The following is a 15,524-nucleotide window of genomic DNA, read 5'->3' as shown; positions in this document are numbered from 1 at the left end:
TCTGGGACTGGTTTTCTCTACTGCACCAATTTCCTTCACCTTCCCTGTGCCTCAGTCTTGTCCCTGATCCCTTCTCCCTGAGGCTGGCTCTGGCCCCTTGCTGCTGTTCATTTTGGAAGCCTCAGCTTCTCTGCCTCTTTTCTGTGTATGCTGTAGGGTTTTTGTGGTGGTTTTTTTTTTTTTTTTTTTTTTTTTGGGCATTTGGTGATTGTTTTGGGCTTCCAAAATCCTGGCAAATCCTAGTAGCCATCTTAATAGGATAATGACTTGAGCCACCTCAGCTGGAAGCTAAGCTTCTTGCAGTTTCTTGGTATTTCAGCAGATCTGCTTAAACTAACTTCTTAACGTGTGTTTGTACCTTTTATTTCCCATCAGGGCAGTGCAGTAAACAGAGGGATACAGTCCATGTGAGCAAAGACGTTCTTTGTATATGCTGTGTTAAGATGGATCATATCAGTTGCCAAATGTGCTCTACATTTGCTCCTGCACCTTTAAATCTAACCACATACAGTAGATGATATTTTCTAATCATTGCTACCCTTTTTTATAGCTATTTCAAGTCCTGTGTTCAAATCGGATTTGGTTGTCAGTTGGCAAGTAGCTTGGGTGTGTGGATGCCTCTTTGTAATGCATCAGTTTGTTCATCAGAGAAAATTACAATGTCAGGAGTCCTCTTCCTCCCCCTCCCTGAAATTTTTATGCATGTTTTGCAGAAGTCATGAAAGGATTTAAATCCAAAGCTGAAAAGCCTGACTGGAACTGATTGCTTTGAGCTTCTTGTTTACAAAATATGAATTGGGGGTTAAGAAAAGAAAGACAACAAGAGGTTTTCTTATGAATAGACTTACTTCTGATTTCTCTAGCAAAGACTCTGGTGGGTATGGAGAATGTAAAAAAGAATAGCAATAAAAGTATGTTTAATGATGAACAGCTTTTTTTTGAGGAAAACTCATTTTTGATAGTCTGTGCAGTTTTGATAGAAGTTCTTTGTAATTGTTAGATGCAGCTTTGCTGATCCCTGTCATGCATAGAAGGAGGAATGTTGTCACAGAGCACACACTGATATGTTGTCAATATTTAATGCATTTGTTATTTAAAAAGTAATTTCCTTATTTTAATGTATTTTTAAATTGCTTAGAGTAAGAGAGGATATCTGTTTTGATACGAATATCTCCTTTTTGTTGACAAACTGGAACACAGAATATCGCCACGAAGAAATCTTTTTAAGTATTGCATAAAAGTGAATCCGTTTTTCAACATCGACACAGGCTATCTGGGAGATGGAATATTCTTACAGTTCACAGTGGAAACATAAAAGAAGCATAAAATACAGAAATAACAACTGTGGAACACATATGCACTCTTTGGAATTAACTCACCTGGGGGCAGTTATTTTCTAGAGTAATTAAACTTTCTGTGGGTATTGAGGACCATTCTGGGGCTTTCTGAGTCAAGTGGGGACTAAGTATAAAGCTGTATTGTAATTAAATAGCCAAGCAATCTGCCTGGGAAGTGAGGACCTGCAGCAGTCAACACCCTTGTTTCCTGCAGGTGGGCTGAAGTCTTCAGGAGGATTCTCATGATCCTTACGAAAACAATTACATCTGTCAGGCTGCAGGCTGTACACCAGATTTCTCTGGCCTTTCAAGGCATAGTGCTTTTGTTGTGTTTCTCAGTAATTGAAGTGCTTGTAATAAGTGTAGGATTAGTAGCACTGGGGATGGGAGTGGTTGGGAAGGGAGCAGCGTTCTGTGCCTGAGCCTTCCTGGGATGAGATGCTCTGGGAAGGCAGAGCTTGGCCATGGAGTGTGCAGCTCCTGGCTGGTTTCACCCATGCCAGAGTGAAGGTGTCTCCTGCTGGGCTTTGAGGCTTTTCAGGAACGCTGTGTGCCCCTCTCTGCTGATCACTGTGCTCTGCTCTCAGCCTCAGCTGATCTGCAGTGACACTCAAGCAAAGCCTGTGTTGTTTCCAGCACTTGAGTGCACTGAGCTCCTCCTCTCAAACCTGCCCCTTGCTTACTCAAATCGTGGTGTTCATCTGGGCTCCCCTGGGCCTGGCAGAAGGTGAAAGCATCCCTTTGTTCCTTACTGAGCTCTTCACCTCCTCCTCTTTCACTCTTGTGCTGTGAGAGCACTTCTTGCCTGAAGATCACCATTTCTGAGTGCTCTAAAATCTAGCTCTTTATGAGGCTTGTTATGAAAATTGATGTATGAAACAAGGAGGTGGAGGGTGGAGTGAGGCACTGGAGACTGGAGAGGGTGACAAGGAGCATACCAGGACTCAGCCAGGCAGGGCTCAGCAGCCTGGGTTGAGGCTGCCCCAGCCAGCACAGAATAGGAGGGTACAAGGTTGGCTTTAAAGGTGCTTGGATTCATTTAATGTGTCATGTGTCATCCCTTGTCGTCCCTCCCTCCCCTGCCCCAGGTCTCAGATTTTTTGCTAAAAATGAATTTTACTTTTTTTTGAGTAATAGGCCTCAAACAGCATGTGGCACTGCAGTGACAGGCTTGCCAAAAACTGTCTAAAACTGAGTTATTGCTTCCAGTATCTCTGTGCATGTGGCCCAGGATAGCAATTGTCTTTTTCTGCAGTGGTATTGCAGCATGAACTTTTTTTTTGTGTGTGTGTGTGTTGCTTTGTTTGTTTTTGCTTGATTTGGGTTTTTTGTTCTTGCTGCCAAAGGCTTTAATGCTCTTGCTCCTAGTAGTATGAGGTTCTATGTCAAGATCTTCATTGAATTCTCTGGAGACAAATGACCAATGAACCAAGTATTAATTTGGGATTCTAAACAGCACCAGACCGTCCTGCTGGGAAATTTCCAGAAAAAAGTCTTGCCTGGGTGAAAACACTAATGGGAAACTGAAAAGCCAGGATGGAAGTTTGATTCAGTTCACAGATCAGCTCTTCAGTATTTAGTGTCTTCTCCCTTTGAACAGTGCAACTTATTTGGAAGGAGAGAGTTTCTCAGAGTGGTGGGTCATGTTTTTGGGGCATATATCCCAGACTAACAACTTGTTCAGTCAGTACCAAAAACCCCCTCTATTTATGTCAGTTTCCACTTTAGATTTATATTTTGGGAAATAAGTGTGGATGAAACCCTTTGCTACAAAATCTGTATGTCACGCAAGCTGTCAGCATAAAAAAAAAAAAAAAGATGAAAAACCTTGTTTTGTGGATCATAAGCCAAATTAAATGCATTTTTACACAAATAAAAATAAATGTTTGCCTGCTTGGTTCTACTCAGCTTTTTAGTTGGATCCCAAAATAATTTTTGTGGATCTGGCTGGAATTGCTGTCACATGCTGGAGGCACTAAATCTGGCTATCTGGGCACTACTGATCTGTTTCAGCACAGAATGGCACAAATCTCAAGTTATTTCTGCTCAGACCAGGGGAGCATGCACATTTATGCTCTTCCATCTTTCCTCCAGGAGATTGTGCAACTGTAGGTGGCGAGACCTGACTGCAAACTGAGAGGAGGACATCTCACAGTGGGACTAGAGCATTTCTCCTTTCTTTTCTTAAGTAGTTCTTTACTGAGCTTTCCACCTTCAGCATTAATTTGAGAGCCGGAACCAAATAACCAGGAAGAGATTGATGTGGCCTCACTTTATTTCCCACAGTCGATAAATTGTTAAATGGGCCAAAGGACACAGGTTAAAAAAATCATTTTGTATAAAGAAGGAGGGATTTTTATTAGATGACAAGCCCCTTTCTGTGAAAATTTGATAGTGGGGCATGTTTGATCTCATGTCATGCAGTGGAGCAGCTCTGTTGGCTTCATAAAGAGCCTCAGTGGGACTGAAATCAGCACTGTGCCCTGCATTTTCTGCTGGATGAATGCTGGGTGTGCTGCTCCTTCAGAGTGGAGGAGGCTGAATTTGGGGTGAATTTGGGGGATGCCTTGGAGTGAGGACTCTATGAGCCCTGGGAGCAGGGAGTGCAGAGGGGAAGCTCTTGCCCAACAACAGTTGTCCTCTGGGGGTTCTGCATAAGTTTAGCAAAAACCTCGGTTTGTAGGTAGATGTTTGTCTCTACTGATGGAATGCAAAGGGGCTTTTAATGGGATGATGGGATGAGAAATGAAATTATAGGTTGCCAACAAGGAGGCAGGAATATGTCTGGAAGGATGGCAGTGGGTGGACAGAAGTCATGCACAAAGTAGATCTGTGTCCCATGGTCCTTGCACGGTTCTTTGGAGGAGTCTAATAGCTTTTTTATCAAGGTATTTCATGTACTTGGGGGAATCCATTTTGAAAATTTAATAAGGCTATACTACCACAAATGCTGGCAGTCGATGCAAGCAAATTATTTCTAGAGCAGAGAGGTGGAACTGCTGATTTTGCATAAGTTTGTGTGTTTTTGTGAGTACTGCTAGATTTAGTGAAATGATAATGGTATGATTCTGCATTAAGCAAGGCACTGGAAGTACAAAATACTCCATTAAGGTCATGTTTGTTTGCTATTCAGAGGGTGCTCTTTCAACACCGTGCGTGCTGCAGCACCTGATTATGTGAGAATAAGAGTGAGACGGGTGGTTCTGGCCATGGCATTTTCTGTTGCAAAACCCTTAAAGTTTGGGCACTTGCCATAAGGCAAGAAGTGAAATAAAGCTCCCTTTTGCAACTGTTAATCCATTGTACAAACTCCATTATACGTGTGTGGTTTATACATTTCCCATATAAACCGTGCCGCGAATGAAGAGACCAAAGCAGCCCTCTCAGAGTGCCTGGGCTCCTGGATTGAAATCTCTTCTACACAAATATACTGGCCTGCCTCGGGGTTCCAGCTTGTTCCAAGCTTGGCTTCAAGCTTGTCTTTGTGGAAACAGTGCAGAGGTGCTGCAGCTGTGTGAGCAGTGACTTTACCCCAATATCTGGGTTTTCACTGCCTCAGCTCACTCTGCCCAAGCTACCCGAGGTACTGGAGAATTTACTGAGTTTATGTGTTTTCTCCCAAGTGCCTGCTGTGATTCTGTCAGAATTGGCTGAGGGAGCATCAGCTTCCCTGGAGGTCAGCCTTGCATATGAACCTCTGAAGTTTTATTTCTGTGTTTGCATCACTCATTACTACAAATAAAATTCAGAGGTGACAGGACCCTTGTGAAGTGCAGTGGGGAGAGAAGATGAACAAGGATGAGGATTCCTCCTTTTAAGAAATGCAGATAATGATGGTTAACAGGAGTCTGAGGGACTGTGAAGGATGCACAGACCAAGAGTTTTCAAGGTTACAGAGTTTTCAGCTGCTTCCAATTATTTTTCTATCTGACTACCAAAATCAGAAGTGTGTAAAAGGACTCCAGATTTTAGAATATAATGTGCTTTAGTCTTTTTTAAGGCATCTCAGCTTAGATGCCTAGAGTACCAGTCTATTTGAAAACTTTGTGTTAAAGGTAAATGGAGTGTATTTCTGTATTCTCTGGGAAGTGTCAGAGAACAGTTTGGTGAAATAATGGTTTTACAATCAGCTGGTTTTGGTGTGTCTGCAGTTCCCAGAGTTGGGGGATGAGTGTTCCTGGGATGCTCAGACTTCGTTTCTTCAGCTGTTGCAGTGTGACATGAACAGCAGACCCTCCTTCCTGGAGGAGCCCCACAGTTGTCTGGGATATCTTTTCTGCACTTTCTCCAGGGGGAAAAATACCAAACTGGTTTGTTTGGTTCTTTTGTCATTACATGTATCTCACACATGGGTAGATGGGAGCTCATGTTCCACAGACTGAGAGCCCTTGGTCTCGGGGTATTCTGCAAGTTCTCTGGCAGAAGCTTTGCTGCAGGGCACCATCCTCTTGGCAGGGGCAATGTTGCAGTTGGTTTATGTTGTGTGGCTTTATCTTGAGGTGGAAGTTGATGGCACTGTTTGTTATCTGGCTGACTGCTTACTCTGAGCACAAGTGCTGCCGGTGATGCTGGTTGACATCAGTGGTCCAAATTTACCAGCTATGTCACATCTTGCACAGCTGATGCCAGCTAAGTGTAAGCCATGAAAATGCAAAATCAAGCCCTTTCTAATCATCCAGCAGCATCTGTCTCTTCCTGGCCTCCCAAGCTTCTTTTTCTGTGTCCCCTTAATGGAGCATCATTAATGCAACTTGAAGTTGCCTCACTGTCTTGCTAACGAGCTTTGCTCATCTCGATTATAAAGCCAGGCAGGCTGAGAGCAGGAGCTGTGGCTGAAGAGGCTGGTTTGCTTCTCCTTGGGAGGGCACCTGCTCTGGGGAGGAGTGTGATGGCACTGGCCACCACAGTACAGTGCGTGCCCAGGGTCTGCTTTGGCATCACAGACTTTCTTGTGGCCCTTAAACTCCATCCCTTGTAACACAAGAAGTCTCTGCTGCAAATCTCTTTTCCATTGCTTGTCCACTCCAGCTCTGCTGCTCAGGGACTTGCATTATGTTGATACGTTGGAGTATTACAAAATTGCACTGCATTTACCTCATGGCATTGAACACAACAGGTTAGCAAGGGACACACCTAGTGACTGCTGTATTCATGTTTGGGATAAGGGCTTTTAATTCTGCCAGTTAATTTAATCCCCATAGTTTGACAGTGTGTTCCTTGGACTATTTTTCATCTTCAAATTGCATTCTGCTGGTAGGTTCCTGTAGAGGCCTGCTGTGCTCTGCATTTATGTTCTTGTTCTTAGGATTTGTGCTGTTCCCACATCATCTATCAGACACGTGAGCTACAGAGAATGAATGGTGTGAGAAGCCTCCGTGTCAGTTTTACGAATGGACCTGTGGATTCCTCTCACACAGGAATTAAGGGGCTGTCTGGGTGACTGTCACCTGGGAAAGGGACATATGTCTCTTGGCAGATGTAGCATCTGGGTACCTGTTATTTCACTTAAGTTGCGAAAAACTCATCATTTTTAACTCCCATATTTCATTAATGGAAAGTTGTGAAAATTGGCTGTGTGTTCATAGGAGAACAGATTTTGGCTTTTATCTGATAATGGGAAGAAATCTCTGCAGCATTATCAAGGGATGAAGTCTCATTCAGAATATAATTTGTTGATGCTGTCTGACCACTACATGTTGTTGTAACTTCCATCCCTCTTTGGCAAGGTCTAAAATAATCTGTAAAATATGGAGATCCACGTCTGAAAAGTCTGTTTAAAAGTAATGCACTCTCAAAATGGATTGGCCGTGCCTGAAATATTTCTAGATTTATTTGCTGTCAAAGGGTGGTAAAATATTTAAGGCAAATAGCCTAGTTGTGTTTAGGAATTTGACCACGAAAGAGCCTAGGGAGATGAATTTAAGTATTATTTATACTAATTGTGCAAAATATTTTAATTGCCCAATATTATAAATTTATTATCTATTAGTTTCCTCCCTCTTCTTTTCTTCTTTCCTTCTGGCTCATTTGGCAACGTTTATTCTAAGAAATTGCCCGGAAGCCTGAACTGATTTCAGCAGAGCGTGTGTTACAGTGCGTAGCATTGCAATATCTCCGGCTTACCTGCTTCTCTTTAGCACACTCCAATTAAAATACAGTGAAGGCACCTAGATAAAGGTGCTGCTTTTTTCTGGTGAGGCTTGCATAAAGCTTTAGGCTTGCAGATGGGTGTCTGGGATCACTCATTTCTTTATCTCCATTTAAAAGATGGTATAAAAGCCCTTCAAGTAATGTCTCTGTGCTTTCATGCCTTTTTTAAAATGCAGTGCTGTGCAGTCTTCAAGAAAAGAATGGTTTTCTTAGTTTGGAAAAGTTGCTTTTCTGCAGGCATTGATTTGATACAGAACTAATTGCTAGAATACCTTATGATTTAGTGCTTTTTTCGTTACATGTTAACAAGATCTTTTCTTAAACTTCCTTGCTTGAAGTGTTCTCATAGTGTGACACTAGTCCAGACTCCAACAGACAAGGCTCTGTCTCCAAAGGCTGGCTTGAGCTTTGTGTTGAACCACTCAGTTAAGAAGTTCATACACATTAGGGACTAGGAATAAAACTGTGATTCAGCGGCTACTATAGTCCACGGTGGCAAGTCAGAATGATTATGAGGTGGGCAATGTGTGTACCTTTGAATCTGTCCCGTTTTAGTCCGAAAACAGATTTGTGTGCAACCCTTGTCTTCAAAGAAAGCTTAGAAGAATGTGAGTGTGGCACGCAATCTAGTTAATCTACCGTTATAACTAATGATTTCACCATTCAGACATAATGTATCGATCTTAAAGGATTTTTCTTTCATAGCTGATGGCTTGATACCTTTTAAACACTAACGCCGAGGGTATAATCTCTCTGAATAGTGTAATAGCTTTATATTTAAGGTAGATTGGGGATAAAATTTTGTGTTTTCATGTGAGCTATGAATACCAGTAAGGTACTCAGGCAGGAATTACCTTATCGTACCTTTGAGGGCACTTATCAAATAATTTTTATTGGAAAGTTAATATGTTGAGTCAGAGTGAATGGAGACTGCTCAGGATGCTGAGTGCTCAGCACTGCGTTGCTTTTGCCATCTGCAGATCTGTGGCCCGGGCTGATTCATTTAGCACATCATCGAAAAATCATGTAGCGTTCAGCGCTGCTTAAAATGATATGAAATCGTGTGTAAGGGATTTCTCCACGTTGGCTTTGAAGGATCCTCTCCTCCTGGCAGGAGCAGGGCTCCACAGGCTGCGGGTGTTACGCTCAGCACACACCGGCGCTGCGCCGGCAGCCAGGGGAGCTGCGCAGGGTTTAATTTCACGCTTGTGTATCTGAGTGTGCAATCACTCCCTTTCTCTTTTAATTGTGGATCTGCAAGCCTCAGACCATACGTTATGGTCTTCATTTCCCCTCTGCAATCAGCACTGGCTTGATGGATCAAAGGAAACTTGCGAGGCAAGGGTTTCTGCTGTGCCTTCTCTTCATCTCTCCCTCCTGCTCTCTGTCCCTCTATTCCACCCCTCTAATTTGGCTGCTCCATGTTGAGCTTTCCTGGAGCATGTTCCTGCCCCTCTTATTGTCCCAATTTCCACTTCCCCAACTTTTGCAGGGCTCCCAGAAGAGAGGAGCCTCTCCTGTTTGCTCCCTGTCAGACCAGCCTGTCTAATTGCTGGCTTTTCTCCAGCATCCATCTCTGCAGGAGTGGAGCAGGAAACCACTTGGCTGCTCCCTGTTCTGGAGCTGTTAACTGTCTCTCAGCTTAAAAAAGACTTCTGGAATCCTGTAGTGATTGGTGCTAATATAACCTAAATATTTTCTCAAAAACTTAAACTTTCATTGGTGTCAGGTTGTTTTGGTCAGAAGTTACATTCCCACCTCCCTGCCCCAAATCTGGAAAAAGTAGTGATTTTACCCAAAACATAAGATTGCTTTGCTGTATGAAGCACTTAATTTTTTGAAAGAGCTTGATTTGAATGCTTTGGCTCTTCCAGACATATCTGAAAAGCCACTGTATGCTCTGCTCTGTACCTTGGACCTCTTGAGGATGAGAGAGTCACTGACCCCAATTAACACCGAAGAACAGAAGCACCATGAGATCGAGTCTGCTTTTCTGAGATGACTTGACCACTGTGAGATATGGCCAGCAATATCTGTTTGTTCACTAGCACAACACCACTTGTGTTTTCTCGTGTTTCTGTGGCTTCTGAAGAAATGCCTGGCTGTACTGTGAACAGGCTGAGGGAGGGAAGAGGGTGTCGTGGCATGATTTTTGTAAGAGCCAGAACCTGTCCACTTCACAGCATGGCCAGAGATCCTGAGCTAGCATCCTTTTCCCAGGGTTTCTGCAGCTACCCAATAAGTGTATATCTTCTCTAAATTGCTGATGACTACTGAATTACTGCATGTTTATAAGGGGATTATTATTGACATTAATGTTGGGCTATCTAGCAGTGGTGCAGGGTTTTATTTAGAACAGGATGTTTCTTTCTCAGTTTGTTTCTTTTTCAGTCCTACAGAAGCTATTTAGCAACCAGCAAGTCTCTTCCCCTAGTTCTCTGCAAAGTACTTGAGCTTCCTCCTGGTCTGTAACATCTTTTATAGTGGAAATAAATTTCTGTACAGCATGTCTCTTCATCTTTTATAAATACAGATAGATGCACAAATCTATTAAGTATCTATGCAGAAAACTAAAACTGCATTTTTTCATAAGAATATCAGGTTTATAATTGCATGAATAAGATGCTGACTGAAGCAAATGTTCAATTTCACATTAAAGTTAGGCATTAATAAAGGCTTGGATTTGCATAATTTAATTTTCTGCACAGAAGACACTGAAAATCAGTGGCATGATTCATGGCCATACCATGGTTACTGTGAGGCTTTTTGATGGCTCCAGCTATAAGTAAGAGGTGTTTACAACCTGAGATGTTTTTCACTGACTCACCACCTGTACCTTCAACAAATATAGATTATTTAGACTCAGTGCCTCTCTCTGGATGTAAAGGCTCACAGGAGGGCTCACTGAGCAGGAGCACCTTGTTCTTCGGAGGAGACAGTGTCCAATCTTCCTCCTGCCTGAAAGGTTCAGACTTTTTCAACAAGAAAAATCCCACAATTACTTGTCTTCTCTGTAGAGGATGCTCAGGAAAAAACTGCTGTCTTTCATTTTGTAACAAGGAGAGGCTTCAGGTGTATTTGTCAGCACATGTGATTTTTAAGTGACTAAGTTGGCCATTTTTTCCTGGTATCCTTTCCAGCCATCTGCCTAGGCTATTTCATTGTTCTCTTCCTTGGGCTTTTCATGGTCTCTTATCTTTGTTCAGTTTTGCCTTTTTTTGCCAAGAATGTTTGGGTCTCCACATCCCACACCCATTCTTTCCTGCCGAAATGAGTGCCTGTTAACTCCCAACCACGTAGACGTATAAAAGTAAATAAAGAGAAAACAAAAAGACTGAAGTAAGATGTTTAATTTAGTATTTTTAGAGAGGAAAACAAAGTATGTGAGGTCGTGTTGCCTGCAAATTCTGGTAGCATGATGTGTTCCAGTGTTTCTAGTTCACAGCCTAGGGTGAATTTAACATTTAGGAAGTTGCCAAGGAATCTGGAAAACTCATTCAAATGGCACAATTAGTACCTTTGCTTGCACAAGAGATGATTTGGCAAGGGCAAACCTGTACTGCCTTTCCTGAAGTTGCATGACTTTTCCTACCACTTCAGGCTTCCAAAACGTGCAGAAATCCACATTGCAGAGGGGAGGTTGTACCCAGAGCTGTGCATGACCTCGGGCACAGCAGGATCTCTGCTGCTGTGGTGCAAGAGCCTCCCAAAAGCTTTTCCAAAGGGAAAGAAAGGCAAATTCTGAGTTATTGGTGCATGATGTTCAATAAAGTCCTGTTCCAGGCTTGTCTCCAGCCCAGCTGTAATTGGCTTGGGAATAGAAGGGAATGCAGCACTTGGTGACTGCATATGGGTAGCAGTGCTTCATGGGGTTTTCTGAAGCTTTAATTTGAATTATTCAGCTAGTTTCTTACTGATCAAATAAGTGGTTTGGGAGAAGTTGGGCATAAATTTCCATAAAGCCATTTGGTGCATACTTGTTCCTCATTCCATATCTATGGATCTAAGGTGGTTTTTGTTTGTGTGCATTTATTATGGTGCTCTGAAAAATGTAGTTGAATTTATTACAGACTTTCTACTGACATTTGTGAATTTACACACCTCCACTTTGGTTCAGTCAGATGCATAGAAACAATAAGCCAAATCTGCACATAAAAAGCCCAAATACCCCATCATGGAAGCAATTCATTCCTTTACAAGAGAAAAAATAAAAATTATTGGAGGTATAAAAGAAAACGTCCTGGAATGGAATGTAGGTGGGTAGGGGTAGGATGTGGGGTTTTTTTTCTGGTTTACTTGAATTTAACACCTTGTAGCTTGTGGAGCTTTACAAAGATTTCTCCATTCCTGTTCTCTCCCGTTCATGCTGTAAGTCACTGGTATGGCACATTGGGTGTTTTGACAGACATAGTTTGGTAGTCATTGGCAAAGTAAACTTAACTTCTGGGTCTAAACAGAGAAAATTTGGTCATATGTCAAGGCTCATATTGTTTGTTTTTGTACATCAGAATTTCCTTATGGAAATTACTGGAGTTGCATGGACATCCAGACCAGAATAATGGCATCAGTGAGTCCTGGCTTCTCCTTTGGATGTGGGGAGGCTTCAGCCTGTTAAATTCTTTTAAGCAATCCCCAGTTTGTACTCTCTGCTCAGCAAAGATTGAAGCTTCACTCTGCAAACTCCAGGGAGCCAACAGCACTTTCCTAACGATTCCTGTTTCTTTTCTTGCCAGCTCTGACCGAAGGTTATGTGGGCTCTCTGCATGAGAACAGACATGGGAGTTCTGTGCAGATCCGCAGGAGAAAGGCTTCAGGGGATCCTTACTGGGCATACTCGGGTGAGTGATTTGTCTTCTTCAGAGCACTGAAACATGACATGTCTCCAGAATCACATTGTTTACTTGCATTTATTACCACTGTGCTCGGTTTAAATTAGTTTTACAGTGTATTTTCCTCTTCTGCCTTCCTTGCAAATTCCCCCTGTACACACCCCTGCCATTCTTCCATTTCTGCTATTTACCTGCAGCATTTGCCTCGTTATTCTCCTCCTTATTTCAGTCTTGTTTTCATTTCTTGAAATACCCTTGGTCAGGCATGTTCCCCAACTTTTCTTTGCTCTTCTGGTCTAATGAGTACATTCCCAAGCTCACCATTTTGTGCCTTCTAGGAAGACTGTAAGCATCCATATATATATATCCAGAGTGAAAAAAAACATAACAAAACAAAAAACAAAAAAAAAAAAAAAAAAACCCACAATTTTTACAGTTATTTGTTTCTGTGCATGTATTTTTGTGGTAGTGTATAATGACAACAATGAGACTTGTCAGTGCATCGAGCCAGGATGTGTGGTGCTGAAAAGATAGGATACTGGAAGGGTATTTTATTGTTTGTACCACTGCTTTCACAAAGTCTTATGGAAGAGCTCATGTACCTGCACAATTTTGAAATACCACAAATAAAAATACACTTCAGAATGATGTCTTTGATTTGCTGGTTGCTGTGTTCTAGAAATGGTGTTAATAGCTATGTTGACTCTGTGGAAGATAGCCAATATCTAGAAAGATTTTATGAAGATTTCAAGCATTATCTGGAACTTGTGTGTGCTTTTCTGGAAGATCTGAGATATGTTTCAGACATTTGTTGCTTGTCCAAGAGGGTTGTTGTGCAGGGCTAGTTTTAGTTGAAGGAAAAATATTGCTTTCTAAGAGGTCTGAATGGTGATATAAATATGCAACTGTTACTTTTTGACTGCCAACACCCCTCTTTTATCCAGACCATTTATTTCATTGGGAATGAATGATTATAGGTAAGTGTAGAGGGTTTTTCCATCAATATACACAAGTTATCTCCATTAGATCTCAAAATACAATCTATCTCATTTGCAAATGGGGTCAGGCAAGTAAAATAAATCTAAACATTTCAGTAATGTAGGACAAATGACCACTTTTGATTTTCAGCCAGTTCAGCCTCTCTTATCTGATGCCATTTCGTTCATATTTGCTCACTGAGGGGATCAGAGGTAATGAAAATGCTGAGCTTCTATGTTTAGGTTGAAAGTGGGAATAAATGGTGGGTGGCAGAGCCCAGATACCAGACAGATGTTTGTTTCTAGCTGAGCACAGTGAGGAGGATGATCATGTTATCTGTTTCTTTCTCCTTGTTTCCTCATTCCCCAGAATATTTCCCAGGAACCCTGAGCAGGGCTTGGCTAAGCACTTCATGTACTAACATTTGTCCTGTGGGCAGGGTTTTGGACATGCCTGGGAAGTTTGCATCAAATGAGCCCACAGAGAGGGGAAACTTCACTCTGCAGTAAGCAATTAGCCTGTGCCAGTGGTTTCCAAGCTCTGTTACAGACATTATCTGGTAGGCTGCTTCCCTTCCCTATCCTCAGATGGTCAGGCCAGCTCCCCTCCAGTTATTTGTACAACAGCTGCTGGCCCAGCCCCAGCAATTATGGGCAGGGAAGGAGGCTCTGCTGGGCTGAGGGCTGGTGAGTCTGGAGCTTCTTCTGAGGAGGGAAGGCAGTAAACAAGGCCAGGATAGCCCCTGACAGCCCTGCCAGTGGGCAGCTTCTGCTGAGCCCCAGCACAGACCATGTGTGCTAGGCTGAGCTCTGGCTTCATATTGATTTCACTTGAGTATAACAGATTTACAGCAGCATAGGTCTCTATCTTTTTATGGCTGCGCCTGCCTGCTTGCAGAGATTTTGTATTTTTGGGCTTAAGGTTTCTGTAATAAATCCTGAGTTTGGGGGTGGAGAGGTCCAAGAGCAGGCAGCCAGTTGTGGTTTTCCTGCTTGGGGGTGGGAAAAGGGCACAGCCATGTTGCAAAGAGCCCTCAAATATCCATCTTCCACAGGATATATCTGTCCAATACTGTGCTTTTAGATTATTTCCTCAGTAGCCTGTAGGAAGTCCTTCTGCTGCTTGGAGCTCTTGTGGAGGGTGAATGGTCTAGGAGCTGGTATAAACTCCGGAGATCAGGAATTTTCCTGGTTTCATGAGTGATCTACAGCATTACCCTGTGCTGCCTGGTCATATTGATCCTCTCAGGCACAAGAGTTTAGAGAGGAGAAACTTCAGGCATTGATCAGGTGTTGAACAGCCCTTGGACCTGTAACATTTGCATGGGGTACCCACATCCCTAAAGGCTCCCGTGGATGTGAGCTCCAGTGCCTTGTGCAGAGCTGCACCACACTTCTCCTTTCACTGGTTGGAAAGGATTTTAAGCCTTCTAAAATAACCCTGTCTACAGACACAATTCTGACTATAACATTTATTCTAGTTCAGAAATAAAACTTGCAAAAGTAAAGACTAGATAATTAAATGAAGAAGGCCCATTTTGAATGGGTTCTGTCAAAAAGACAGCAGGAAACACAATCAGCCCTTTACAAGAAACTTCATTAAGTCTCTGCTAGCAGCTCTTTAAACCAAATTCAGAAGTGAGCAAACGCTGAAAACAGAAGACTAGCTTGTCTTTAAATAGGAACAGCAAAACTGAACAGAGACTGACATCTCCTAGATGTTCTTTTTAGGATTTTTAAGAAGCTCAAATTACATTTCTGGGGGGAATTCTCTGTGCATGTGTATTCCTGTATGTTTTGGCAAAGTATTTATTGTGTTATTTATAGTATGATTTTCAGTATTGACATGATTGTGTCTTAGAGTTTGCCAAAGACTTCCTAAAGTGGGACTGGCCACATTACTTGTAGTGCAGCAGAAATGTGGAATAGGCACAGCACAGTCACAAGAAGCAGGTGTGGATCCTGAATGTGTTTCACTGCAGTCTTTGCTTTTCCAACTCATCTTTTCTGTTAGGCTGACCACTGAATGGACAGGTTCGAAATTATTTTTAGCACACCTTTATAATTGCCACAGAACTCAGTATGTTTCTAGTACCCATCATAGTGACAGATAGTAGCAGTTCATCTGCTTTATCATCAGTGTGGACATATTTTTGTCAATATGTAAACTGATTTTTAAACAAAAAACCAAAACAATACTTGAAACAAATGCCTACAGAAATATGCAACTG

The 15,524-nt window shown here is 42.3% G+C and overlaps 1 protein-coding gene across 1 annotated transcript in view; it reads left to right on the top strand.

Annotated features, from left to right (window-relative positions):
* Positions 1–15,524, top strand: part of PTPRG (protein tyrosine phosphatase receptor type G) — a 382,051-nt gene that overhangs the window by 62,754 nt on the left and 303,773 nt on the right. Inside the window, exon 2 of the mRNA XM_041461824.1 lies at positions 12,221–12,325. The gene's annotated coding sequence lies outside the window, so the exon portion shown is untranslated. The remainder of the gene's footprint in view (positions 1–12,220; positions 12,326–15,524) is intronic.

This window comes from Pyrgilauda ruficollis, unplaced genomic scaffold (assembly GCF_017590135.1).
Source record: "Pyrgilauda ruficollis isolate IOZ18807 unplaced genomic scaffold, ASM1759013v1 scaffold10, whole genome shotgun sequence".
Classification (NCBI taxonomy): domain Eukaryota; kingdom Metazoa; phylum Chordata; class Aves; order Passeriformes; family Passeridae; genus Pyrgilauda; species Pyrgilauda ruficollis.
Note: the sequence above shows the minus strand (reverse complement) of the source record. Positions and strands in the feature narration are given on the sequence as shown.